A 12,804-nucleotide genomic window follows, 5' to 3' on the forward strand; every position below is an offset into this window, starting at 1 on the left:
AACTTCTCCCCACTTGTTTCATTGGGAGCATCTTAAACAGGACTCAGTCTCAACCCCAAACAAGTCTAACTTACATCACGTTTATCCCTGATATTATCAGGATGAAATGCAAAACCACTATGTCAAGCCATATTTACTCTTCCAGGGTGGGAAAAATCTGGCTTTAGACAAAAGTTGTCTCATCTGTTACCTGACTCCTTCTTAGTGATTTTCAACGCTTTGTCTTTCTTACCAATTTCTATTTTACTATTTGCTATTTGCATGTGAAATTCAGATGCCCTTGTTTCCTTTTATTTGACCTGTCATGTCTTACTTTTCTATTTTCTTTTCCCTTTCTTTTTCATTTCCTTCATAAGTTAAGTGCACATTTTGCTTTGACACGTAACCCAACTGCTCCTCCAACTCTGCTTCATTCTCACTCTACTTGATCAAAATATTCAGCATCTGATTGTTCAATGTCTGAATTACTCAAGGCCTGTCTTGTCTCTTATTCTCCTGTTTAAGGCGTGTTTGGGACCATTTCACTGCTCTCAAGATGGCTTTTAGGAGGAACAGCAAAGGACAGTGCAAAAAATGATTTGCACTTTGGACACAGATCTTCAGATCCCATCTCCTGCTAGCTTTGTGTCTAGAGCAAGTTACTCAACCACTCAGATGGTCAAATTTCCCATGTAGGAAACGGGGATTTACAGGACTTCGATAGAGGTTATCAATAATCGAGGTAAAGGTTGGCACAAAACTGGCATCCAATGAATTAGCAGGTAATATTACTGAGCACGTAAGGAAGAATCTTAATTTGGGTATGTATCAATCAGATGGAAAGCTTGAGAGTCGAAATCTGAAGATTTCAAAGAGGCATGCTTTCTTTGAATCATGACTATGGATCATTAAGAACTGGGTCCATTTTTGTTGTTGTTGTTGTTGTTATTAGAACAAAAAGTTCTTTCCAGAACGTATTTCCAGGTGTCCTTCTCAGGGCTACAAACCAAACAAAAGGAACCAGGGAGGATGAGGAGAAAGTTGATTTTACCCTGTTATCAGCTACACTTTTACCATCTTTATCAGGAAGAGAGGCAGGTGACTGGCATCATTTGGTCTATAAAATCACAGAGCAGACAATTTCTATACATCCCTTAGCATAAATTTTAACATATTATATTTTCGTGTGAAAAACTGTTTATTTAGGGGCTATGAATGTTTTCATCCATGGCAACTGCTTTTACAAAATATTCGGAGGGAGTTTGTCTTAAAAGTTAAAGGTTTTGTGCTTAAGACTTTCAACTGCTGACAGGCATCCACGGGATGACAAATTGGGCAGGGTATCTCTGCTGTCCCCAGCGACAGTGCCGAGGGGACCGCCTGCAGTGTTCTGTCACCATCGTTCTTCCAAAGGAGCTCTGAGACTCAAGCAGACCTCAGTGGTCTCTGAATCCCTGACAGGTTGCTAGGAATCACCCCTCACCCGGGCTAAGCCGCAAACACTGCAGCAGGCACTTTCAGAACAAAAGCCAAGGCTTTTATTAAAAACAACAAAACCAACATCCTCTCCCCTCCCCCACAACTCCCTCAATCCACGTTAATAGCAAACTAAGAATGAACATTAGCAGAGACAGGTGCCTCATACCTAGTCCTTGGACTTCCTGATCTTGTGAGATCTAATAAGACTGTAAGTAAATGTAGGTTAAAACTAGAAATAGTCTCTTTATTTCAGTCCTTTAGAAATATTCTCCCCTGAAATGATTATGCTTTGAACGCCATCTTGCAGTGCTGAGTTGTGACACATTCGTTTGATAAATTCTTAGATCATGACTTGAAATTAGTTATTGGGGTATTTGATAATGAAATAATTCTTGGAGAAAATGAAGCAGCAACTGTCTCATACGGTCACAGACAATCCTGCTTAGCATTTTTAGTAGCAGCGAGAACACAAATGATCACGGAATTGCAAAGCAGCAACTGACTCCCAGGTGACACAAAGTGTGAACTGACCGGGTACAGCTGTTCTGAACCAACAAGCCAGACACAGGAATAAGTTGTAATTGTCAGAAAAACCTGGGGTGGAGATGGTGATACATGCACCTTTCCGATTTTTGCCAGGTTTCCTTTTATTCTCCTTGGTAAAACGTGGTGCACAGTCAGCACTAAGCAGATCTATGCATTTTGCAGCGATATCCTTTCTCTTTGGTCGATACACGTTGTATTGCTAAGTCAGTTTCCGCATGGTAATTCTGCCAGAAATTAATGAAACAGACAAAGCAGTTTCTTAAACCAAGCTGTGGAAACAACATTCTTTCTGGGGAGAGCTGGGAGGAGGAGGATCACAGGTAAAGCTAAAGGTTTTGCCAACAGAATGTGTTTGGCTGCATAAAAGGTGACCTTCATAGCTGTTCCTGGAAGTAGGTGACACAGATCTCACTCATTCAGTACTTAATACACCCTGCCTCCCTCTGGTTTGCAACTAGTTTGTCATCATCTGGGACCTGTCATCTTCTAGTAAAGTGCGAACTGAACAGCAATTAGGAACACTGATAAATAGGACTCCATTACTTTTATGTTTGTCATTTATATGAACATTTTATCCCAAACACACTTTCCTTGGGATGTTAGCAACTACAAAATTACAAGGAAGAAAGTACAAATACAACAGTTAACTTGTTCCCAGAGAACATTCTTCTGAGTGTTTCATTCTCCATCTGGTCTATTTTGGCAATTTAGGTCAAGACTAGTGACCATCCCAGGGAAGTCTGGCTAGTTCTGTGAGTTAGCCCAGGATCTGGAGACTAAAATCACCACTGACAGACTCCCCAAATCCTGCACGACGCAATAGGATCCCTCCCTTCTTCCTAGCCTCTCTCCCTTTCTTCCTTCCCCAATTCTTAAATGACTGCCTACTTTATGCAAGCCGTAATAACAACAACTGAAGTTACTGGGGTTGAAAACCGTAGACTGTGAACAATTCTCCCTAAAAGGAGATCTTTATAGATCAAATGCAGTGGAGCGACACTGGAGTTAGCTGAGACGCGTCAGGCCCAAGGCACAGTTTTGCCAAAGACGAGCTGTGAGACGCCGTCCAGCTACCTGCCTCCGTCTATTCAGCTGCAGGAATGAGCCATCACAGGGTTGGCACACAGTTTGATAAAATATTTTGTCAGTTGCAAAACTGCACACAAAGACATGATCTGTGTCTACGGCTGATGGCATAAATATGGAACAAAGAGAAGAAAAACACTTCTGTCCAGACTCTGTAATTACATCTGATCAAGCCTCAAATGTTGTTTCTTAGTAAATTATTCTTCTACAAAATGTGAAGAGATGGTCTGACTTGGAGCGGTAACCAATGAATGACAGCGAAGCATTAAGTAAATATCCGTAATTTACTCTGTTTAACTCTATCAAAGCCTCTGTCAATAATGTATTCCCCACTCAACTTGCTTATACAGTAAGACTGAAGAACAATTCGAGCTAAAAGAAAAAGGAACTATCTTACATGGGTAGTTATTTTCAACTTTCTAGAGTCACACAAATTCTCTAATATTTCTGACCGAGCTTTCGAGTCACATGAATTAATGGCATTTATAACGTTGTGTGTTACTGTAACAGTTTAAAAACAATAAAATATTTAAAAATAGGGTGTGATGGCCATGGAATCAATTTTGTTTATACCTAAACATTTTGGAAATCACATACTCTTGCACTTTTTAGTAAATACACAGAATAAAATTTTGAGGAGTGCTTAAGAGTTCTCTGTCCATTACTAAACATTTCCCTATGGAGTCACACAATCTTTCCTGTGGAATGCCAGGCTTTTTCCGCTCAAGGCAGGCTGCAGAGAAAATAATGCTGGGAAGGTGGCTTACTTTCTCGCTAGTTTTAAGTGGTGTTTTCCTTATCCGTGAAGCCCACGGCAGGGACAGACCAGGGCCCTTACACAAATGCAAACTGCTGATAAGAAGTCCCTTCCATTCTTCTTTGACAATGAGCAGGAATTAGTCTGAGCATTGAGCATTTACCCCAAGGAGCTATCATTTGAGCCTGTCTTCCCTGAGGCAACGAGTCCTTACTAGGAGCTTTTAGGACCATTCTTAAAGTTTTACTTGCAGACGATTAAACTAAATGACTCCAGGCAGTTTTCTCAATAACGTATACAAGTTTGAACAATTTTTATATTCCAACATGCAACTGTGAATCACTACAAAATTGCAGGGGTTTTTTTCCCTTTAATCCTTACCTGTGATATCTTCCATGGCTATGTATTTAGCAATCTGCTTGACTTCCTGCTCTTTAATCTCCCAGTCTTTTTTTTTTTTTTTTTATCTGAAATTATTATTCTTGCTGGGAAGATGGCGCCCCAGCAATGGTGTACTAGAAGCACTTTGAAATCTTACTGGGAAAAAATGCTGATGTGGTTCCTGAAAACGAAGCTCTGGCTCAGAAGCTGAGCAGGAAAGGCTGTGCCACCTAATGGATCTTCTATCGATGCCCACAGGAGGACAGGGGAGGCATTCGCTCTCCAAAGGAAAACCCAGAGCCACTCTCAGAACCACTGAAGCATCATCTTTCTGGGCTGGAATTTTTTTTCTGAGTAGTAATTCAATCCTTTGCTGAATAGCGAATAGGTTCTTGTAAAAAGGAAAAAAAAAAAAAAATGACAGGAGAAGATAGAAGGAACCGGTCCTGACGTGAAGGTTCCCAGAGCCAACACTGCGACTTAAAGTGGCACACCATCTCCTTGGCCTCTCCTCTACTGCAGTCCGCGACAGAAACATCCAGGGGAGCCAGGGAGGAACCATCATGAGACCATAAAGGGAACCAGAATTTTCTAAAGTAGAAGGAGGGCATTGCACTTCATGGACCTCAGGACTCGGTGATACACTGGAAGTACTCAGAGGTTTGTAGATTACCTACAAGGTGAGAGTCCGTCCAAAGAAGAAGCTGACACCATGGGCTGATGGAGGTTTAAGAGATGCCCTCAGGCTTTGGCGCTACTTAAACACACATAGAATGGTGGACCGAGAAGAATCCTAACATATTTTATAGTTTATCCTATATTGAAAAAAGAGGAAACAAATTGTCTCCAAGGAATATTTCTGCAGTCTTCCATAAAATATCCCGAACTAAGAATTCACAGAAGTGTACAGGGGAAGACTGCCCAAGGTCACCCAGGTGAATGAGGGCATGCTTGTCTTCTGTTTTGTTAAATGAACACTGGGGCCGGAGGAAGTTAGTAAGATTCTCTTGAGCTCCCCCTTTACCTTACAAAGCTCTCTGGGCAGACCCTAGTATTCTTTCTTTCTTCCTTCTTCAGCAGAATGAAAAGTGACCTTTGGGTATTTCTCCTCATAAAACAAAATTATAACTTATTTTTTAAATTGAAGTACAGTCAGTTACACTGTGTCAATTTCTAGTGTACAGCACAATGGCCTAGTCATGCATATACATACATATATTTGTTTTCAAAAATATAATTTTTTGTTGTAACACTGAGCTTCCTTGCAATTAAACAGAAAGCATAGCCTAAGTTCCCAGCAGCTGCTGAGCAGGGAGATGTTTTTGTGTCATTAGATAGTGTTATCCTTAGAAAAATAAAACTGTCAAGAAAGGTTATTTTTTTCAAGCATCGAAGCTGCTTTTTTCCCTTCTTTTTTTTCTGATCGCACATTTCACTCATGACGCGGTGCAATCATTCTAGCCTACTACCTCTTAGAGTATTGTGTCAGTGGCATAAATGCCTTGTGGGATGTCTTAGCTTTCTTAAAGAAGGAGTGTCTTCCCGCAGTGCAGTGTTGGCTGGGTGGAGTTACAAGAAAGAGGCATTTTCTTCCCTACAAAGGCAACAGGCTTTTCTTATCCAAGAAGCCAACTCCAGAAAGACAGTTCTGCTATATATTTTCTACTAATCACTGACAGATTAACCTGAGTATAAAATTTCCATAGCCAGGAGTCAACAAACTTTCAAGCAGTCCCTTAATCTTTCCCCATCAATACCTTTTCCATTTGACCGGCTTAATTGGATATATTCATAGATCTCGCCACACTAACTGTAGAGGGGGCACATTCTTTACTGTGTTCTGCATTTTCTACCAGCGTCAGTTTGGTTGGGAGAAGGTCATGTCAGTGTAGAAAATGTTCACACGCCACTTTCCAAATTCATCAAAAGTTTGGAGCACCAAACAAAACGCATTAAAACAAAGGGGACTGTTAAGGGATTCAGTTATGCAGAGAGCTGCTGAAATTACCATGTGACATTTAATGACATAGGTTAATTTATTCATCAGCTGAGAAACATTTAGAAATGAAAGTAGATGAAAGGTCAGAAGACAGATACTATGAGGCAAATTCATGATCTTACTCATCAAATTAAAAAAAAATCATGGCATATCAAAAATAAAAGCCATATGGTCATTTCAATAGATACAGAATCAACATTTGATGAGATTGAAAATCAGTTTCTATAAAACTGTCTGTAAAGTATTCTTATCCCCAAAATTAAACCTGAATTTCATCCAGCATCCTGATAGTTACTAATTTACAGGAGGAACGTAGGTCAGAGGAACATATAAAAGAACATGATGGATGCGATCGGCAAAACCCAGACTCTGGAGAACTCTATAGAACAAATAAGCTAATCTCTTTAAAAAAAAAATTACAGGAAGATAAAGACACAGACAACTAGAGCTAGAGACAGATCAAAAGGGCAAGAGAAAAGAAAACCCCTGAATACAGACACTAAAAAGAGACATATAAACCAATCACAATGAGTGACATTTATTCGGATCCTGATTCAGTCATAAATATACGATATTCCTAAAAGGAAATCTGATCACTGATTAGAGAATAAAATATTAGTAGCATTTGTATATGTGTCGAATCCATGATGGTTAGGTATAAAAACGTCCTGATCTTTCAGAGATACATGCTGAAATATGTATGCATCAAAGGATAAGATGTCTGGGATTTCCCTCCAAATAGTAAGAGGGGAGGGAAATGAGTCAGATCAGGATAAAACAAAACTGGTAATTGCTGAAGTGGATGGTGGCTACGTGGAAATCCAACATAGCATTCTTTGTACTTTTGTATGTTCACTATGCATGTTTCAATTTATACATATATAGGAACATGTTTAAATATATGCTTGCCTATGTTTAAAATTTAAAAATGCAAAATTATCAATTTCAGGCTTCTCAAAGCACATCTTTATAAAGTGAAATTAGAATGATACTCCATATTATCTAAAAATGCTGACTTTTAGCTCCAACCTAAATCATACTTAACACTGAAACTCTTGGTGGGAGTGGCTTCCTTAACATCAAGAACAAGCCAAGAATGCTGATTTCTGATGCTGTGATTTAACTCTGCTCTGAAAGTCCTAACAATGCAACAACGCAGGAGTAAAACATCATGCTACACCGGTGGGAAATGAGAAGATAAAACAATCACTGTTGGAAGATGATATGATTGGATACCAGTATTAACTAGCCAGGAAGCCCAATGACATAAAAGCCTTATCTTTACAACAGCAAGAGGAAATAGAAATCAATTAGGTCAGGCAGGCGTGACCCTTACAATAAGTATGCAGAAAAGGAGATACTTGAAAAGGGTGGTATATTAAGAAGGGGAACCGGGTCTGTGCTTAGGGGAGAAGCGATTCTGTTAAAGGGAAAAGCAAGTGAATGTGTGGAGGTAGAAGAAGGAAGGTCACGTTCAGTGAAAGGTAGCAGTTCATTCTGACCGGGAGATGGATAATAAATAGAGAGGTGAAGTTAATGAGGCTATTAAATAATAATACATCGTATTGGAGAAGCCCCTGGTAACCTGGCTGGAGTTAATGTTTAATCCAGGTCGTGGAGAGAGTAGCGCTGGGTTTTTGCTTAGGGCCATGATGAATAAAATGAACGGTCTCTTCTGCAGCTTTTGGAAGGGGAGCCAACGGAGGTGTGGAGACCAGTGAGGAAGCCGATACCTAGGTCCGGATGAGACAGGAAGACGGCTCAAACTAGCTCAGGAACGACAGGAGAGGAATATTGGCACCACGTTTAAGAATTAACGCTGCTTTGTGTTTATATATATTAAAATTCAGCAAGAACTAAATGCTGGAGTCTGTGCTTCACACCTTGTGCTGCACCCCTTTCTAAGGCATCTCAGCCGCCTAGCACACATTTTTCTCACCACTCTTTACACAATCTAGGAATATTTATTATGATCAATGTGATACTATGAGACAGAGGCAGGCCCATTCTCAGTCCTGAGTCCTCACTGGTAAAAATAAAATGTCAAGTCTTAGTACCGAAACTACACGACTGATGCTTTCCCAATTTAACTCTATCACGTGTCCGTCGATATAAACATTAAGAGCAGAAGGTAACACAGTCAGCCTGAAGTTCTCAGTTAAACAGATGATCAAGGCAGTGATAGTCCTAAATGTTATGAAAGCATCTCCCCGACGGGAAATGATCCCTGACCAGTGTCTTAAGTAATCTAACCTCTCAGTGTTTTGCATAAAGAAGCTTCCAAAAAAGTGTAGGAAAAAAATGGAGCCAAGACAACACAAGATACAATCTTCCAAGGCTTTCAGGTTTGAGCCAGGCCCCTTTGGTCAGTGGCTCTAAACACAAGTCTGAATAATATTCCTTAGAATGGTGCCTTTGCAGCTCAAAACCCCTACACTGTACAGATTTAGCCAAATCACGGCAATTCTGCGTTTGTGTGATGGCTATGGACACAAATGGCCAGATTCCGGATCCACAAGCACATTTTCCTCACTGAGGCCAAAGGTTGCTGCACACAAAGGAACGGAGCAGTAAAAGCATGTTCGAACACAGGAGTCTCGCCGTGACATTTGGCTAATTTCAGTCCGCGTATTTTCCCAGAACTCCCAGGGGCAACTTGTTCCCTGGTTCGTGATCAGAATAGCAAACCATCCTTCCCTGTAAGATGATGTGTCGTTAATCGTCAATCTGCACGCAGGCTTTAGGCTCCTAGCACAAATTCTTTGTAAGCAAATAACACCTGGAAATCTACGTTTTTTCATTACTGCTATTGCGGGGGACGCACGGCCCATCTGAAAAGGGATAAAACAAGGTTTCAAAAAAAAACACATGACTTTAAACACTTCACCTCGAGAAAACTTTCTGCCCTGTCCACTCCCCCTCATAGGACTAGTTGGTCTCATAATATTTAATTCATAACAGGTCTTGTTTTGCTAAAGAACATACTGCTTTTAGGTTAGAGATGAGGATGGGGGCGTGGGGGGTGGAATATGACAGTCAAATCCTGAGCCTTTATGGGAACTGGGCCAAAATAATAAATTAACCTTGGCTACCTTATGCCTAAAGAAGCTTTCCTTCAAGCTTTGGGGTTTTTGCTTTGTTTTTGTTTTTTAATTTCTGGGCCTTGACGCTCAAACCGAACAGACACCTGTTTTTCTACTGTTGGCATTAAACTTTGTGGTTCAATGAAAAGGAACCAGACAGGTGCACACTTTGAACTCTTTCCCCAAAGTACACAATATTTTAAAAAAAACTGGAGCCATATGTTCAGTGTCTTTAGTCTCATTGTCTTGCCTCGCTGTTTTATATATACACATCATTTGCTTGTTGGAAAAACTCAATGGAAATCATCATTCTGCTTAGAGTTGAACCAAAAAAGGGCACGTTGAAGCACATTGTAAAAGAAAGGTGGAGTGGAGGCCAGGGTCTTATCTAAGCTTGCCTAGCTATTTCCCCACACTGCAGAAACGGAATATTAAGAAGGTCCACACATAAGATCTTAGTTATAATTTATTAGTTTTTTCCCCCAGCGGTGATATATCTATCTGTGTTACGGAATAATAATAATAATAATAATAATAATAATAATAATAATAATAATAATAATAATAAAGCTTCTCTGGAAGTTATAATAATTCCGGATGGCTGAAGACTTCCCCCTTTTCAAATACAAACTGTTTCTGTAGACACTGCAAGTATGTGCTGAACACAGATCCGTGTCCTCTCCATCCATTACTAAGGTGCTTCATACTCCAACATGGATGAGAGAAACAGCGCAAGGAGGGAATCGCGGCTGTGCAGCACATCAGGGGTGAGGGAATTGCGGTTCTACAAGGCCACCTAAACAGGCAAGTGTGTGTGTGGTGTGTGTGTGTGTGTGTGTGTGTGTGTGTGTGTATGTGTGACTCTTCTTTTAGAAAACCAACTGCACTGTATTACCCATTGACTTAAAGTCTGCTTTATAACCTTAGAGTTTTTTGTTGTTGTTGTTGTAGGAAAAAAAAAAAAAGACAGGACCCGAAGGAGTCATTGGTAAATAAAGATGGAGGCTATTTTGTCCTTAACTCAACCTCATAACTCTGGCCAGCTTTTCCTAGAGCTTACAGAGTGCCTAAGATATCCCACGATTCCCCCCTCTCCATTTTTGTTTTCTAGACGTCTTGTTTGTTTTAATCTAATCAGTTGATATTAGTTCATCATAAAGTCAAATATAATTTGAAACAGACTGAATAGAAACGAATTCATTATTTACCAATACTACTAAAGCATCTGGTTATTCTTAAAAATATTTAAAATTCAATTTTATCCTTTGCAAAATTCAATCCTCCAAATATCTGCTTAGTGATTTTTGTCTGTTTTCATTTTTTTGTTTGTCTGTTTGTTTGTTTTCAGGATTCGAAGCCTATTTCGTCTGTGAATTATTTTAGTTGTAAGTAACAAGTTTTCGTTGTTCAAAGGTGAACAAGCAGAACACATGGATGAACAGATGGAAATTATAAGTGATTGCATAGTGTCAAAATATTTCTTCTGAAGTCAAAACTAGGCATGGGCAAGTCCACAGTAATATCCACAGAAAATGCTGGCCCCACATATTTTTAAAATTAAAAAAAAAAAAATCTTACCCATAAATGTGTGAGAGAAAGTAAACAAAAAAGTAGGCTGATGATGGATGGAAGAGAAAGGATGCTGGCTCTGGGGAAACTTAGCACCTCTTGGGCCCTAACAGTGAATCTGAAGTTCAGTTCAGTTAGGAAGGGTGGGACGCCAGCTTTGTGACATAAATAAGGATGTAACACCCTTCAGGGAATAAACTTGGTCATCGAAGGGTTTACTGCAACCTAAAGGACTTTTGATGCTTAAGTGAAAAACGTGGTTACTTTCTTCAACTGGTTCCTTCCTGTTGAATACACCATATTCCTTGGGCTGAGAGGCTGGAAAATTCCAGTTTATGGTAAAATCTAGCTTCAAATCCTGACATGACATTGGAGTTTCCTACACAGAACTATAATAACAGCAGCATGGCGACAAGAAAACTTGTAGAAATCGAAGAAGTCTAATGAAATGGAATCTGTTCAGTGGGCAATGTGATCTGTGTTGCTGGGATCACACTCTAGAGACAGGTTAACCCAAGTATATGTGCACAGGTCAATGGCCAGAAGGCGACTGACCTAGGAATTGAGCCTTGGTCTTCTGGCTTGTGGCACCAGGTCTCTAGATGACACTGCTGACTGTTTGAGAAACTCTGTGAAAGAAGTTGTGAATGATCCAGCTCTAGAGATATGAAATAGATCCGATTTATTAAAAATTTCCCTCTATTTTATAAGACTTTCTGTGACGAGGCACAGCATGAGGTCAGAACAGAGTTCCAACTATTCTTAGATCAGAGAACCCTAGGCGTAGAGATCCGGACAGATGGAATCCATCACTATCACAGGTGATTACAAGAAATACCAGGGGTGGCACTGAAGTCTTAGTCATAACTACCCTGAAAATGATCAGGAGCATTTTCTCATCCAAATAACAAAGAGATCACTCTCACTGCTCTGCTAAATCTGATGACTTAATAAGGTAAAAATGACATGTTCCAAGTTAGCTGAAAAGTAATCATTTTAGCGAGGTTGACAGGGATCTGTACTGATTCCAAATATAGAACTTGCTATGTGCAGCATTTTCAATTCCCCAGGCATAAATTAAACTAAGAGACAAGTGCCTTAAAAAATATTCAAAAGTTGAAGAACAGACATGGTTGCTGCTAACCAGGAAGAGACTGCCAAATTCTCCATCATGCTTCTCTCACTCCCTATTTCCAACTCCTTTTGCCAAAAATAATAATAATAACAATATTGTTGTCATTCTGTATAAAGCTCTTTATAGGCAACTCCCGTTAACGATGTCATCCAAAAGGGAAATTAAATTGAAAAATGAAAATAAGGTTGTAACAAATTAAATTGGATTATCATTATTACCTGTGATAGAAACTGCCCTTTTCTGTGCCAGAAACATGCATGTGGGAAAGACTGTCTTGATTCTTTTACATGCTAGAATCAAGGTCTACAAAATACCGTTTGGGAAATGGTTTTCACCAAATGTCGGAAGCTAAACCATCAGATTCATTAGCGGCTCAAAGAGAAGAAAGTATAAGGAAAAGGGCCACGTCAGGCTTACTAGTTACTCCGGTGAAATTCTCCTCCCCAGTATCCAACTTAAGTGTGAAATCTTAAAAAGGAGTGCCATCTTTCTGGGAATACATTTCTGTTGCCTTTCTTGTTCATAGAAAAAATAAATCTACCTGTTACTAACAGTCATATTTCTAGAGTATGACCCATCACAAATTATATCCCAAAGAAGCTAAGAGTTAAACACCAAAGAGCTCATTAAATATGCTCACAACTACCATTTCCACTGGGCATGCTATTTACCATGGTCTGGCTTTAAGGAAAACTTTAAAATAGATCAGGGAAAATAAGTAAGAAGCAGAGAGAGAGAAGACATTTTATGATTACAAAGATGGAAGAATTTTCTTCATAGTATATTTTCA

General features: G+C 39.6%; 1 protein-coding gene across 9 annotated transcripts in view; it reads right to left on the reverse strand.

The window, feature by feature from the left end:
• NRG1 (neuregulin 1) overlaps positions 1-12,804 on the reverse strand; it is a 201,379-nt gene that overhangs the window by 39,896 nt on the left and 148,679 nt on the right. The gene's annotated exons all lie outside the window — the stretch shown is intronic.

The sequence above is a fragment of the Camelus ferus genome, chromosome 26 (assembly GCF_009834535.1).
Source record: "Camelus ferus isolate YT-003-E chromosome 26, BCGSAC_Cfer_1.0, whole genome shotgun sequence".
NCBI classification, from domain to species: Eukaryota; Metazoa; Chordata; class Mammalia; order Artiodactyla; family Camelidae; genus Camelus; species Camelus ferus.